The sequence below is a fragment of the Pollicipes pollicipes genome, unplaced genomic scaffold (genome assembly GCF_011947565.3).
Source record: "Pollicipes pollicipes isolate AB1234 unplaced genomic scaffold, Ppol_2.1 Scaffold_4295;HRSCAF=5057_pilon_pilon_pilon, whole genome shotgun sequence".
In the NCBI taxonomy this organism is placed as follows: Eukaryota; Metazoa; Arthropoda; class Thecostraca; order Pollicipedomorpha; family Pollicipedidae; genus Pollicipes; species Pollicipes pollicipes.
In genome coordinates, this window is record NW_023596461.1 from 25,508,451 (window position 1) to 25,524,457 (window position 16,007).

Below are 16,007 nucleotides of genomic sequence, written 5' to 3' on the forward strand. Positions count from 1 at the left end.
CGGCCAGGCCAGTGAAGAGCGCCGGGAGCGGCCGTGCGCCGCGGGCCCGCCGCCCACGCACCACCGGACGCCGGATGTTTTCTGGGCCTTGTGGCCGCCGCATTTCCCCGCCGTACATCTCGTCTGCTGACAGGCCGACGCTCTCCGTGGCTGGCGGGCACTTTGGCCGTTGCCGCGTTTGGTCCGCGGGACGAGAGTGACGTTTGGGCGGGATTGGGCCGACAGCCGACCAGGCGGCGAACGTGGACGGGCCGGCGGCGGCGCGCCGCTGAGGTCACAACAGCGGCCGGGGCGAGAACTGGAGCGGTGCTCCACACGTCCTCACGCATTCCAGCTTGTCCGCCGGTGCTTTGGCTGTGTGTTCGTGGCTGAGGTGTGGATGTCGGCTTGTCCTCACGCAGCTTCTGTCGCCACTCCAGCGGCCGCCAGAGTGGCGTACAGCCTGCGGGGCCGTGTCACGTCCGTGACGGGCGAGCCGGAGCCGGGGCGTGACTGTGGAGGCGGTGGCCGGCGCCGACTGCCAGCACCACCAGGAGGAGGCGGCCAGCGAGCCGGGCGGCGCCCTGCGTATCCGCGGACTGCGACCCCAGGTCAGAGCCGACCGCCGTCCCACGGCGGCGGACGATCGGCGCCAGCCTGCCCCGCGCCTCCAGCCGTGCCGCCCCGCAACGGCCGGGGGCGCGGCCGCCGTCTGGCACTCAGTACCGGCGGGACACCACTGACACCGCTGACACTGCCGACACCGTTGACACCGTTGACGCCGCTGACACTGTTGACACCGCTGACACTGACAACGCTGACTCCGCTGACACTGTTGACGCCGCTGACGCTGTTGACGACACCGCTGACACTGACACGCTGACGCTGCTTACACCGCTGACACGCCGCTGATACCGCTGACACTGCTGACACCGTCGACACCGCCGACACTGCCGATGCCACTGACACCGCTGGCCTCACCTGCGCGCGGCGCAGCGGACTCGCAGTCGGTAGTAGGGCGCTGTGCTGCCGTGGCGTTGGTCATCTGCGAGAGCAACTGCGCAGGTTCGCTGTACAGCTCACATACCGTTTCAGGCTGTTTTGATTTTGTGTACGACAGGCGTACATTAGGTGCTAAACATGGCGCATGTATTCAAAGCAGAACTGCTACACTGACAGCGTGTCAATGCACGAACGTGGTCTAAATTTAAAGGTTACGTGTGTTCTGTTGAGACTCCGACGGACTGAACGCTTTAGGTGGCTGCGGACGATGACGAAGGCTCGACCAGGAGGCTGCCTCGTAGGAGCAAACCCAGGCTTAGGGACCCAAAACCCAAACAGATATCATGCTTTTTGAGAAAAAAACTTACCGACTGTGCTTCCATTCGCCCCAAGGAGTGCTCTAGAACAAACTTTCAAGAGGAGGCTTGCTTAGATTTTCTGTAAAGTTCAGATCCTTCATGTTTTGCCCCGTCTTGGGGAGTTGAGGCCTGGCTGCCCCGGCCCCTCCCCCCCCCCCCCCCCCTCCTTGGATCCGCGCTTGTGACAGCACTCAGTACCAAAGTACAGAAATGTTACCGATTATGCACATTTTTGGCAAAGTGACTATCGTAGTCGACGAACCCTAAAACTCCTGTCCAATGCAAAGGTGTACACCATTTATCCTTGCACGGGCTGGATGTGTTGCCTTTGTGATAACTTGATGCGTGGAGTGGGCTAGAATAAGGAAGGAATGGCTCGTTTGGATCGCTTACATTTCATTCTTTTGGGCACCACCGACACATAAAAAGGTCCCATACCCGTCAGTCGTTCATCCTTATTCCGTCACTTCCCCTGCCGCCTAATAAAGAAAGTGCAAACATTCGTTCAACGTAAAGGCATAATGCCAGAACACAGTCCTAGGTACTGATATTCACCGATAGATGTAGTATATTTTTATTGTTTAACAATGCCATGATCTAAAAGCAAGGGAATTTTCACGAAACGGAATAGTTCTAAAAGTTGTTTTCGGGTGCCCTCGGTCCCAATCAAGGCGCATTCGTTTGTGTAAAGCGACGCCATGGCGTATAGATCTGACATGGTCCGTGACGAGGTGTGCCGTTTGCTCAGGGCCCCTTGGCATTGTCCCGCCGCGGAGTTTTGTACGTGCTGCGCGTCTGGAGACCGTCTGGGCCGACGGTGACGGGGGCGAAAAAGGCGTGCGAGTTTGGCGGCGGGGCGCAGGTCATTGCCAGCCAAACTTGTGGTCAGGCCGCGTCAACTTCGGGATAGGATGGCACGCAGAGCTGGGCCGGTACCCGCAGGAGTGATTCACATGTGGCTGGATGGCTCGAACTCACCTCCTTGTCGGCCATCTGTGGTCGTAAGGGCGCCGCGTGGCAATGAAATGCCTTCCCAATGTGAGGGGTGAGGCATATCAGCGTCCAGCAGCCTTCAGAGTCGGCCCGGGAGGAAAGTCTCCCATCCAGTGATGGTATCGAGTTGCCGTCTTTTCGACACGTTTCAGCTGTAGCGCTCCGACTCCCGCCTACGATCGCTGGGTGTGGTGCTGGTGTCCTGGAACCATCGGTGTGTACGGTGTTGTTAGTGTCCTGGAGCCGACTGTCGGCGGGTGCGGTGTTAGTGTCCTGGAGCCATCGATGTGTACGGTGTTAGTGTCCTGGAGCCGACCATCGGCGGGTGCGGTGTTAGTGTCCTGGGGCCGACTATCGGCGGGTGCGGTGTTAGTGTCCTGAAGCCTACTGTGGGTGGGTGTGGGGTAAATGGCCTGGGGTTTGTTTCATCTCAGGAATTTGTTATTCCCGGGAATTTGTTATTCCCAGGCCTGTGTAATGAGCGTGACTTTCCGTTCCGTCGGCTGTCGCATAGGCCCGTTTATGCGAATCAACTGCGGTAGTTTGAAATAGCATAATTCCCGTTTTGGGACACGGGTATCACGGTTGTCATGCCTACCCCATGCAGTTAGCTGATCGCCGAGAGTACGCAATTTCTTTCTGGAACATGGTGGGAGTAAATTCCTTGTGGATAGGTGATGGTTGCTGCTTGTTTGTGTTTTTTAAAAGATGTGTGGCTCATGTGAGGTGAGTAGAGTTTGGACAGTGGAGTGTAATCATGCCGGTAATGGGGAAGCTGTGCGTGCGGGTTCGAGAGATTAGCCCAGTAATGGAAGGCTCACACACGACAGGCACGAAACGCGGCGTTTTTACCGGGATTCCCAAACTTTCGACCAACTGTGTCTATTTTGTCAAGCTCAAACATAAGTTGAAGCTGTCAAGGCCATGCCTGAAAGCCAAAGACAACCATGTGTTTCCATCACACCTGTGATTTGCGGGCATTTGTATGACCGGAGGCTATATGGCAAGACCACTGTCGCGTCTTGGCCCCCAGCGTCGGCCCAACGGCCATGGTGCCCGACATTGTACTACGTGAGGTCAGATCGCCGGCGGGTGGGCCTGACGTCAGTTACCGGTAATAGCTTCACTTACGTGTCGATTGCACGGTATTGCAATGTTGCTCCAATTTCAAGTTACCTCCGTATGACCCTGCGTTTTGCTGAGCACGCTTGGAATGGGGAGGGAGGGGAGGGGGGACCCCGCAGTGCCGCACTTGCCAGTCCTGAGCTGTTAGGTTTTAACAGCACAATCAACAGCTCGCGTCAGCTCGCGGCGGAGTCTCTCCCGCTTATTTGGGCTGCCCAGGCAATGCAAGTGGTGACTGGGAGCCGGGCTTGAGCCCCAACCCCGGCGATTATGGCGCGAGAGCTCCCCGAGCGCTCTCCCCACCCCGCCAGCCAACCAGCAGCCGCGCCGCAATTGGCCGGATCGGCATCAAACATGGGTGTAATTGAAAATGTTGAGTTGTGATTTCACAGCTTTTAAACGATGGCGAACAAATTGTAGGAATGACAGACGCGTTCGATGGTACTGATCATTTTGTTCAACAATATCTCGGCTCTGGTGAGATACACTTCCAAAGGCAGCTGATCCCGTTTCACCAGAACCGAGTAGCAATGCGGCCATGTGCGCGTGTGATTGCGGCTTTATGACGTACTCACCTGCTGAGGCTATATGGCATCGCCTGCCTGCATCCTGGCAGGAAGAACGGGCACTGCTAGGAATCGAACCCTGTTCCTCTGGTTTCTGGGACGCGCAGCGCAAACACTACGATCCCCGCACACACACATAAACACAGACTGCATCGCAGTGACGTTTTGAATGAAATGGTTTTCCATACCCTGATGGGGTATTGCCCGCGTGGTGGAACGGGCCCCTGGCAGTGACAGTGTTGAGCACTTGTTGGGGACGCTTGGCTTTGATTCCTGCTGCGGTAAAATTTCACTGGCCGGGCTTCGCGGTGGTGTTGTGGTGTTTAAGGTTGCGTCGGCATGGAGGGATTTTGCGCTCGGCCAGGTTGTGGTGACTTGACCCTAATGACGATGCCACTGACGTTCGTCAGTACACAGTCCGACAGATGGGATACTGTCGGCTTGTGCCGCAGCCACGTCCTCCGTGCTGGTGACGTCACTGCAGCGTCAGAGGCCGCCTCGCCAGAGTCGGCTGCGGTCCGGAGGAGCCGTTCCCGTACTGGCTGCTGGGACACCGCTGTGGGTCCCAGGCAAGCTGCATCTCTGCCCGTTTCCATGTCTCCAGCCGAAGCCAGCCCGTTGCGTGGACGACACTAGCCACCAGGCTGCAATCCAGGCTCCAGGCCGGCACTCAGCTGCAGTCCAGGCTCCAGGCCGGCACTCAGCTGCAGTCCAGGCCCCGGGCCCGCACCCAGCTGCAGTCCAGGCCCTGGGCCGGCACCCAGCTGCAGTCCAGGCCCTGGGCCGGCACTCAGCTGCAGTCCAGGCTCCAGGCCGGCACTCAGTTGCAGTCCAGGCCCCGGGCCGGCACTCCCGCGCCGTCCGTCTCTGTCTCCGCAGCTTCCGGACACAGCAGTCTGTGCTTGAGCCGTTGGGCTAGGATCGTAGGATCGTGTCCATTTAGGGGCGCGCGACCAGCTGCGGGTCGCGTTGAAATCATGGCGCGAGCGTTTCACGACGCGTATAATGGATGGGCCCGTGAACGTCACGCGCCCCGCGGTGACGCCAGCCGGCCGAACGGCATCTCGTTTCAAGGCATCTGCTCGGGATGAATAAACTGGCACTCAACGCGCTACAGGTGGATCTGTGAGACTGCGTCGAGTTAATTGAGAATTGTGGCAACCTTCGCAGAACAAGGCTTGAGCGGACGGGACGAAAGCCCCTCATCCTACTTCGGCTTACGATTGGTAAGCTCGTGGAAGTGGGATATGGCAGGTTGTTCAACCTGCACAGTTCATGCAGCGTGATTGTACCCATGTGCGTAAAGCAATCGCGCGTGAGGTATGGAACGCGCCGCTGGGTATGCGATCCGTGCTTGGACCGCCGGCCGCGTGGACCGCGTGCATCGCCCCGAAGGCGGCCGGCCGCCGTCTGGAGCAGACGGCCGTCGCCTGAGCCGGCCGGGACCTGACCTTCTGGGCTCGTACCGTCTGGGCTGATCGGGCCGTGTGAGCCGGCTGGGACCTGACCTTCTGGGCTCGTACTGTCTGGGCTGATCGGGCCGTGTGAGCCGGCTGGGACCTGACCTTCTGGGCTCGTACCGTCCTGGGGCTGATCCGGCCGTGTGAGCCGGCTGGGACCTGACCTTCTGGGCTCGTACCGTCTGGGCTGATCGGGCCGTGTGAGCCGGCTGGGACCTGACCTTCTGGGCTCGTACCGTCTGGGCTGATCGGGCCGTGTGAGCCGGCCGGGACCTGACCTTCTGGACTCGTACCGTCTGGGCTGATCCGGCCGTGTGAGCCGGCTGGGACCTGACCTTCTGGACTCGTACCGTCTGGGCTGATCCGGCCGTGTGAGCCGGCTGGGACCTGACCTTCTGGGCTCGTACCGTCTGGGCTGATCGGGCCGTGTGAGCCGGCTGGGACCTGACCTTCTGGGCTCGTACCGTCTGGGCTGATCGGGCCGTGTGAGCCGGCTGGGACCTGACCTTCTGGGCTCGTACCGTCTGGGCTGATCGGGCCGTGTGAGCCGGCTGGGACCTGACCTTCTGGGCTCGTACCGTCTGGGCTGATCCGGCCGTGTGAGCCGGCTGGGACCTGACCTTCTGGGCTCGTACCGTCTGGGCTGATCGGGCCGTGTGAGCCGGCTGGTACCTGACCTGGGCTCGTACCATCTGGGCTGATCGGGCCGTGTGAGCCGGCTGGGACCTGACCTTCTGGGCTCGTACCGTCTGGGCTGATCGGGCCGTGTGAGCCGGCCGGGACCTGACCTTCTGGGCTCGTGCCGTCTGGGCTGATCCGGCCGTGTGAGCCGGCCGGGACCTGACCTTCTGGACTCGTACCGTCTGGGCTGATCGGGCCGTGTGAGCCGGCTGGGACCTGACCTTCTGGACTCGTGCCGTCTGGGCTGATCGGGCCGTGTGAGCCGGCGGGACCTGACCTCTGGGCTCGTACCGTCTGGGCTGATCGGCCGTGTGAGCCGGCTGGGACCTGACCTTCTGGGCTCGTACCGTCTGGGCTGATCCGGCCGTGTGAGCCGGCGGGACCTGACCTTCTGGGCTCGTACCGTCTGGGCTGATCCGGCCGTGTGAGCCGGCCGGGACCTGACCTTCTGGACTCGTACCGTCTGGGCTGATCGGGCCGTGTGAGCCGGCTGGGACCTGACCTTCTGGACTCGTGCCGTCTGGGCTGATCGGGCCGTGTGAGCCGGCTGGTACCTGACCTGGGCTCGTACCGTCTGGGCTGATCCGGCCGTGTGAGCCGGCTGGGACCTGACCTTCTGGGCTCGTACCGTCTGGGCTGATCCGGCCGTGTGAGCCGGTCGGGACCTGGCCGTCTGGACTCGTGCCGTCTGGGCTGATCCGGCCATGTGAGCCGGTCGGGACCTGGCCGTCTGGACTCGTACCGTCTGGGCTGATCCGGCCGTGTGAGCCGGCTGGGACCTGACCTTCTGGGCTCGTACCGTCTGGGCTGATCCGGCCGTGTGAGCCGGCTGGGACCTGACCTTCTGGGCTCGTACCGTCTGGGCTGATCGGGCCGTGTGAGCCGGCTGGGACCTGACCTTCTGGGCTCGTGCCGTCTGGGCTGATCGGGCCGTGTGAGCCGGCTGGGACCTGACCTTCTGGGCTCGTACCGTCTGGGCTGATCCGGCCGTGTGAGCCGGCTGGGACCTGACCTTCTGGGCTCGTACCGTCTGGGCTGATCCGGCCGTGTGAGCCGGCTGGGACCTGACCTTCTGGGCTCGTACCGTCTGGGCTGATCGGGCCCTGTGAGCCGGCTGGGACCTGGCCGTCCGGACTCATGCCGTCTGGGCTGATTGGGCCGTGTGAGCCGGCTGGTACCTGACCTGGGCTCGTACCGCTGGACTGATTGGGCCGTGTGAGCCGGCTGGGACCTGGCCGTCTGGACTCGTGCCGTCTGGGCTGATCGGGCCGTGTGAGCCGGCTGGGACCTGGCCGTCTGGACTCGTGCCGTCTGGGCTGATCCGGCCGTGTGAGCCGGCTGGGACCTGGCCGTCTGGACTCGTGCCGTCTGGGCTGATTGGGCCGTGTGAGCCGGTCGGGACCTGGCCGTCTGGACTCATGCAGTCTGGACTGATCCGGCCGTGTTAGCCGGCTGGGACCTGGCCGTCTGGACTCGTGCCGTCTGGGCTGATCGGGCCGTGTGAGCCGGCTGGGATCTGACCTTCTGGGCTCGTACCGTCTGGGCTGATCCGGCCGTGTGAGCCGTTGACTGCCGTCGGGAGCTAATGGCCGGCCACGGGCGGTGATGGCTGGCCGGCGGCTCAGTGTCGCGGCCCGACCTCGGCCTTGGCCCGCCGTGTCGATGATCGACTCAGCAGGCGCGGGTCGGCCGGTCGGATGATTGAGCCAGCGAGCTGGACCGCGCCGCGGCCGGCCGCAATGGCGCTGTCAGCAGACTGCCGCCCGACGCGGCGGCCTGCTCGATCGGGTCCGTGTTTCGGCGTGATCGCCTCACCGACGTGTCGTCATGTCCATGTGGCTGGCGAGGGCAGAAGACAAGAGGTGCAGTTCTGTAGGACAGCTGGGTCTGAGGCGCCCAGCGAAGTTAAATGAAAACTGACGCCCGTGTCGACCCGACACGGCGTTTCGACCGCTTCGTCGATCGTTTGGTGATTACTGCACTATACGCAAAGCGTGAGCTCAGGGTCATGGTGTCAATGAGCTTAAGTCGTGCGCCGTATTCTGCCACTTCGTGTGCAGCGTGGGCGAGATAACGGGAGAAAACAGATGAAGCCCCTGGATGTGAGGATTCGCCACCTCCTGACCTGTCGCTGTACCACCGCCTGTTGGCACGGCTATCTCACTTTCCGCATTCAAACAGCTCTGTGAGTGGCGCGACGTCCAGTTTGCGTAGCTCCTTAACTGGCGAGCCTCTCGGAATAAGAAGACAGATTTTTGACCAGCTGATATAATTCATGTATACCATCCAATATAACATAATATAAATATGTTGTGGAACCAGCCGCCGTCCACGGAAGGTGGCTCGAGATGGGGCAGAAAGGAAATGGATTAGGTTCGTGTTATCCCGTGTCACGCACGTGAGCCATGCCGTAATCCTTTGGGACCTTTCGCTATGATCGCCGCCGGTTGTGGCAGTTGTGTGCAATGCTAAACAGTGTTTTCTGTTGCACAAGGGCACGCAGCTGAAATTGGACATGACAAGGGTTGAACACATTTTGTCCTCTAGTGTGCGTTGTACGGCAACTTGGGCAGTAGGTAAACACGCATCAGAAGCGCATCAGTGAGAGCGTCAGTTTGATGCGCCCCTCAATTTCCGAACCTATCGGACATCTGCAATATCGACATAAATGTGATGCCGCCGCTCCGCGGCGGGGTGGCACTAGCGGTATCTCGGCATCGCCTCTGCCAGTACGACCCCTCCCTCCCTCTCTCCTTCTCCTCCCTCATTTCCTCCCTCCCGACCAGCAAGCCGCGTGCTTGCCACGTCTGCATCCGACACAGCTAAGCCCGAGGGCATGAACAAGCCCGAGCTTTGAAGCGGCGCACTGGGGTGGCCATGGCTCGGACGGCGGGGGAGGTCTGCTGCGACACAACTAAGCCCGAGGGCATGAACAAGCCCGAGCTTTGAAGCGGCGCACTGGGGTGGCCATGGCTCGGACGGCGGGGGAGTCTGCTGCGACACAACTAAGCCCGACGGTATGAACAAGCCCGAGCTTTGAAGCGGCGCGCTGAGATGGCCATGACGGGGACGGGCGGGCGAGTCTGCTGCAGGCATGTAGGTCTGAATTCAACTGGCCTAGTGTCATCATATTATCATTAGATATTATGCTATCATACCATTATATCATTATATCAATATATATATCATATATCATTATATCATATATCATATAACTGTGCTATATGGTTAGGATTTTTGAAGGTATTTGATCGATTGCGGCGGGTTGCGATGCCGCAGGCACAACCGTGCGGCTGGAATTAAGGCACAGAAAAACATCACTGCCGTACTCTTAGGTGTAAGGCGTGGGATGCGCCTGCGTGTTTGGTTCGAGCCTTCTAGAATACCGGGCTGAACATGACAGTTAAATATTTCGATGCCACCGAGGTTTTTATGTAGAACAACGCATTGAAAGCTCTCCGCCCTTCCCACGTGGAGGTCGGGCACACGTATAAACAATAATATGGGTAATCTGATTTTGTATTTTCATTTGTACGCTCACAAACAACACAAAGTATACACGCGGTCATGCATGGTGATATAAGCCAAGAAGTCGGTCCCCTAATCGGTACCTAGCTGTCCACGTACCAGGCCGCGTCTGTCCTCGATCGCAGAACGTGCGGGGTCCATTGTGCGGGTAGTTGCCGGCAAATCATCAAATGCGGTCACGATCAGGCAATTACTTCTCTTTCCATACTCGGGGCGTATCGGAGGGGTCGTGAGCTGACCACAGTGTCGCACCACAGTGTCTGGTGGTGCGGTGGTGATTCTCATGCCTAGTGACAAGGTCACGAGCGAGTCACCCGGGCTCGAATGTCGTCAAAGTTGAGGGGCGCGGCCTCGGTGCAAGGACGTCTTCACTGAAAGCGACACTTAAGCAGAACGTCGCTGATGGCGTTTTATTCCCGTCGTCCGGAAGTAACCATTTACAAGTTTGAAAGCTTCTGCAATCGGAATAGTCGAGGTATACGGCACCCTGGAGCACGAGGGAACTTTTATTTTTGTTGTGATTGAAGTTACCATATCCAGCTTGTTTCTATTTTAGTATGAACGGTCATAATAAGGAGTTTTTGGGAATATTTGCAACACGCAGTGCGTTTTGCTGTAATGCGTCTTCACATCCACCATCAAAGCGGCTTGTCCCATCTCGGCCAAGAATGCATTCGGGTCCCGAGAGCTCAACATGCTGATGCCGAACTGATACAGCGCACCGGACAATTTGTGGTTTCAAGGTCTCATAGCAACGTTTTACTTCGGGGACGCAAAATGACCTGAACAATCGGCACTCCCTTCAACACTAATAACTAGCACGCAAACGTCTTGCGTCCAAGTTATTTTCCCACTTTGTGAATCATTTCCGCTTATTAACACGGCCGTCATCTTCATATGACGATAACGAGATGAATTTGCATACACCTCTCGGACTTCTGATCGTGTGCTGAAAAAGGACCGCGCTGTTTGGTGATGCATGGGGCGAACAGCTGTCGCGCTTCCATGTGTGTGCGAGGCGCCGGCAGCCGCGCCAGGCCGTCGGCCATGCTAACGCCGAACTCGCTATGTTTCAGTGCGAGTACACGGTGCGGCTGAAGCCAGACTCGGAGGCGAACGCGGCGTTCTCCCGCGGCATCCCGCACTGGCAGACCGTCAAGGTGGGCGAGCGCGGCCCGCGTGGGCGGCCGCGCGGCTCAGCGGCGCCGCGTGCGGGCCGGCCGGTCTGAAATATTGAGCGCGCCTCGGTCGGAGCCGCCCGGACGGGAGCGGGGCTGGCCGGGAGCGACGAGTGATGCGGCGGCGGCGGCGGCGGTGGCAGTGGTGGCGGTGGCGACAGGCCGACAGCACCGCCGCCGCGTCAGCTGGGATGGGGTCAGGCTGACAGCGCTGTACCGCACCGCTGGGAATGAGATCGGCGGCGGTTTCCGTGTCGCGGCTTTGGTCTGGTGCTGGGTGGGAGGCGCGGGGCCCCGTTGTCTGTCGGGCTGGTGCCACCATCAGATAATTGCGCCCATCGCGTGGCCACATGGTGTTGGACGTGACCACGCCGGTGACGTTTCGATGCAGAGCCAGCCGAAAACCGACCCTGCTGGCGCGGCCGCGCGGCGTCGGTGTCCGCGCTGCCGGCCCGTGCGTCGCTCCTCTGACCGGTCGCCGCCCGCAGGTCACGGACGGCGACGTGGCGGACGTGCGCCTGCTGGCCGTGCGCCGGCTGGGCGAGACGGACGTGACGGTGCACGTGCAGGCGGCGGCCGAGCACCTGGCCTCGTTGCGGCTGGTGGTGGCCGCCGACGGCGGCGAGGCGGCGCCGCTGCTCTCGCAGCCGCTGGGCCGCGCCCCCTTCATCGTGCTGCCGACGCCGCTGCCGCGCGACGGCCGCCAGTACGTGGCGCGGCTGGAGTGCTCCCTCAGCGCCAGCACACACATCGTGCGGCCGTCCGAGGCGGCGTTTGCGGCGGACGCGGCGGCGCACCACCTGCTGCTGCCGTTCGCGGCCGAGCGGCGGCCGGCCGACGCCGAGCTCGGTGCCGGGCCCGTGCTGGGGCTGCCGCTCACGCTGCTGGTGCTGCTGCTGGCGCTGAACCACCGGCGCTGTCTGGAGACGCTGCGCCGGCTGCGTGGCCGCTACCTGGCGCCCGGTCGCCGCGAGTCGGCCGGCGCGTCCGGCTCCGGTGACGCCGGCGGCGGCGGCGTGATGGTGCGGCCCGTTACCGTTAAGGTGAAGGCCAGGAAAATTTGACCGGAGCCGAACGCCGGCGCGACTGTGATCGGAACGTTCGTTACGTGTCAAGGAGTGGTCGCTGCAATGGTGTGCTCGATGAGGGTCCTGTGCTCTGTGGTGGGTGTGGTGGGCGTAGTCTGGCAGAGTATGCGTGGCTGTATATCACATACGCTCCGGCTGATTTGTTTTGATCGTGTCCGCGGGGCGGCATGACTCGCTCGTCCGTGTGTCTGTGCGTACGTCTGCACCGAGCGCCGCCCAGTCATTCGGCGGCGGCTGGCGCCTCACCCCCGGCCACGTCGGCCGTGCGTCGCGTCCGAGCAGGCCGCGCGGCAGTGGCACGTGGCGCCGCCGCCGCCGCCGGCCAGCCCGGTGCGGACCTGTTTGTGTTGGCCCACCGCGACTGTGTACCTACCGGCCGTAATCGCTGACGTGGTGTCGTGGCTATCGATGGAGGCTGCATATATTGGAGGCCTGATGACGAGCGTGGCGTGACGGCCGACACGGCTGGCTGCGGTGAGGTGGGCGGTGCGGCCCGGGCGGCGCCCCTCCACCCGGCCGAGATCTCTGCGGGGGCCACTGACGAGTGCGCCGGGCGGCGGTTCATCGGTAGCTAACTGCATAGCCGGCCAGAATGTTTGTCAGATATCGGGGAGATGGCTCGGAACGAAACATCCTTCAATACGCTCGAAACCGTCTCCGCGCTGAATTTATCCTCGTTATGGTTAATGGCCTGCTGCATCCATTCACGAAGACTCGAGGGAACATACGAGCAAACCTTGAAGGGATGGAGCCCGCGCCGCTGCGGCGGGGCGCGCTCGTCCCACGCTCAGCAGCGGCCGTCGCGGAAGCCGGTGCTGTCCGACCGCGCCGCTCCCGGCCGCGGCGCCGGATGAAATAACGAACGCCCGTCGTCCGGGGCTGATCCGCCTCCGTGATCGCCCGATGCCCCAGCGATCGCTGCCGGCGAACAAAGCGCACGGGCGCCGGGGCGGCAGGCCAATTAGCGGGCGACGCTTTGACTGCGGGGGCAGGTGACGCCACGGCGCGGCCGGTGAACGGGCGGCCAGCGGCGGTCGTTACCGTACCTGCGCGGCTAACGAGCCGCCGAAGCTGGCCGCTGCAGGAGCAGATGGACTTTACACCATAGCTTTGCTCCGCGTGACCGGTAACTCAGTGCCGGACGTCACTGTGCTCGGGCTGTTCTCGGGGAACTAGTCTTCGACCTGGAGTTATTTATCACGTATATCCGTCTGTCGTATTTTGATTTCCATTACGTTGTCCGCGCCCGATCATCGAGGCGGCGAGGCGGCGACGCCGTCAGGGCTGGTGATTGCAGCGGAGACCAGTGTCCTCCAGGAGGAGGCGTATATGTGATATGATAACATGTGTGCGCGAGCCACGCCGCCCACTCGGACCAGTTGTGCGAGCAGATGAAGGTGGATCTATATCTCGTGCTGCAGCGATAGCACTTTCAATTAGATTTGAAGAGAATCTTGAGACACCCTTGAATTCAAAAGAATGTTGTCTGTGTACGTGCTCATATTGCGTCCAAAGCAAGTTCAAAGGCACGCTTTCCGTCGAGCGTGCGCACTGTCAGAATGAAATGCAGATTTATCCGACACTCGTGATATCAAGCCATTGGGACGCTCGGCACTGACCCGTATAGCGGGCGTACGCATGTCGCGTGCGAACCTCGCGGGTCCGTCGCATGTGAGCCCCCAAACCCCTCTATGCACGAGTCATTCCTGAACGGCAATGTGCTTCCAATCAGCCTCCGCCTCGGCGCCTGGTTATTTCCAGGGAGACACGTGGAGCATTCCACCGCCTAACGTGCAAAGGAGCCGTCATCTCAGCGTTTGCAGCATCGGCTGGTCAGGTCCTGAGTGATGACCTGATCCGTCATCAGGTCGATCACGGCGCCTCTTGATGGCGTGGCCGTTGACTGTCCCGGTGAGGTCCCTCGGCGATCAGCCGGCTACATTATTCACAGCGGGGCGACGGCGGCCGTGGATGCGACCCCACTGTTGATCTGTCTCCGTAGAGATGGGAAGTGCCATTGATTGGTGTGGGAGGCGGCGCGGGGCTGGTGGTCGCCGTGACCGGTCACTGCGCCGGGGAGCCGCGCCCGGACTCGCGCCACCGGAGCAGCCGGCAGCCGCCGCCTCCCGGCCCCGACGCCATGAGGCTGACCGTGCTCGTCGCCGTTGTTGCTACCGCTTACGGTAAGCCATCTGAGCAGCACGTGGTGGGCGCTCCTGTGAGCTACCCGCTGGCCGCCTCTGGGTCTCTGTTTCCGCGAGCTATGAGCTCGCCACCGGTCATCGCTCGGCCCGTGTGCTCCCATCTGGCTGTCCGTGGAGGGCGCTGCGTGTCTCCGTGAGCCATCCATTGTCCGTCGGCTGAGGTCGCGGTGTGTGACGGCGTCTCCGTGTGCCACTTTCCCACCGGAAACCGAGAAAGGAAGGGTTATCGGTGAGCTGAATGCTCCCGTGGCTAGGTCCTGGTAGCGCCCCATTGGATCCCACTCAAGTTATGCGCTGAGTGGTAACCTATTGTCGATGTTGTACCGCACCATTGGACTTGCAATCGCCACTCGCATGGGATCCGTCTCAATATGTGAAACGCAGTCATAACTGATGCGCCATGATGCAGCCGTTGAGCAGCATTGCTCGCTGCTCATAACAACGGCTGGCGGGCTGCAGAACGCGGACACTGCTCACGTCTCATCACGGCGGTTGGACTAAATGGGTCGGTATTTGTCAAGGCATGTCACGGTTGACGTGTGGGCGTGGGGTGAATGACGCGAGTGTTAGTCATCAGGTGAACCACGTAAGGTGGTGCTAATGTTTCGCCACACCGACGGGTCAAAGAATGCTGGTCAATCAGCTGTAGGACACGGGACACCGGTGTGTCTGCTACCGGCCGTCATAATCGTACACTCTTAAAGCAAGAGAGGTCACGTGAACTTCTGGACACGTCGTTTGAACTCCGACACTAATAACCGTTTCCTTCAAACACTGCTTTCAAAAACCGGCTATCGTCGATGCTTCAGGTTTCGCATGTTTGGCACCGCTTCCGTCCCCTTCCCAGCGGCACAAATCGCGCGCGTAGGTCCTCTAACCTTGAATGAATCTGTGCAAGACACGCAGACCCAGTTGCAATCTCGTAGCATATCGCCAATTTCTCAAGATCGGTCGTACCGTACGGCGCATACCAAACACATCACTCCTGCGGATGGCGCTTTCGTGAACTCGAGGCATTTGAGCCCTTCCACCAGCGTGGTTAGTCCATTTTCCTCCCTCATTTTTACTTTTGCGTGCTTTCTTCTGGCCGGAGCTCTCAGGTGCTTCTTTCTCACGAAGGTGGCGCACTTTGATTGAAGTGATCACCGAGTGTTTCCGCGCCGTTTGGAGTTGGGCATCTCCGTAACAGAATGGAAGGATTCTGAATACTCAGCTGAACCCTCATTCTGTTCCACTGGTGAGACACGCCAGGAGTCTCCCGTCCTTCGTCTCTGCCGTCTGATGAACAACAACCATCACCGAATCAGCCCTCTGCAGGGATGCAGCTTGTCCGGCATGTGCCCAGCTTCGTCTTAAACCTTCAGTTCCGAGCCGTTTTCCTGTTGATGCTGAGTCAGCACCGGATAGGCTCCTCCAGCTTGGCTTGGAGTTCTCCGACTGCACCGGTCTCTGCAGCAGCAGACGTCGTCTCACCGATGGGGTCCATGTTGGAGGTCACAATCCAGTGAGAATGAGCCTTGAACTGTGCCCGTTCTGGGGGATTCCTGTTGAACTCCTGTACTTCACTATCGAAGTGTTTCTTGGCCGCTCCAAAATAGCCTTGTCTGTCACTGGCATGTCTTGGGTAGGACCGGCGGGTAGACAAAGGAGTACGGCTCACACACCTTGTCGGCCACTTCTTTGCACACGTGGATGGGATGGTCATAAGCCACCAGGAACGCTAGCCTGGCGGCCGATACCCGTGGAGGCAGTGAAAACACGGGAAATGGAAATGGTCTATCCACTTCCGATTGACAGCTTTGGGAAGCATCCGCTTCCAGAGGCAGTGGAGCTGTCTCCGGGTG

General features: G+C 60.5%; 1 protein-coding gene and 1 long non-coding RNA gene across 2 annotated transcripts in view; both read left to right on the forward strand.

The window, feature by feature from the left end:
• The first annotated feature begins 501 nt into the window (after positions 1-501).
• Positions 502-11,401, forward strand: LOC119096225 (uncharacterized). Its single transcript, XR_005094035.1, has 3 exons — positions 502-590; positions 10,770-10,853; positions 11,360-11,401. It is a non-coding gene; the product is annotated as an uncharacterized LOC119096225 (long non-coding RNA).
• A 2,651-nt stretch (positions 11,402-14,052) lies between these two features.
• LOC119097646 (uncharacterized) overlaps positions 14,053-16,007 on the forward strand; it is a 54,894-nt gene continuing 52,939 nt past the window's right edge. Inside the window, exon 1 of the mRNA XM_037220685.1 lies at positions 14,053-14,142. The gene's annotated coding sequence lies outside the window, so the exon portion shown is untranslated. The remainder of the gene's footprint in view (positions 14,143-16,007) is intronic.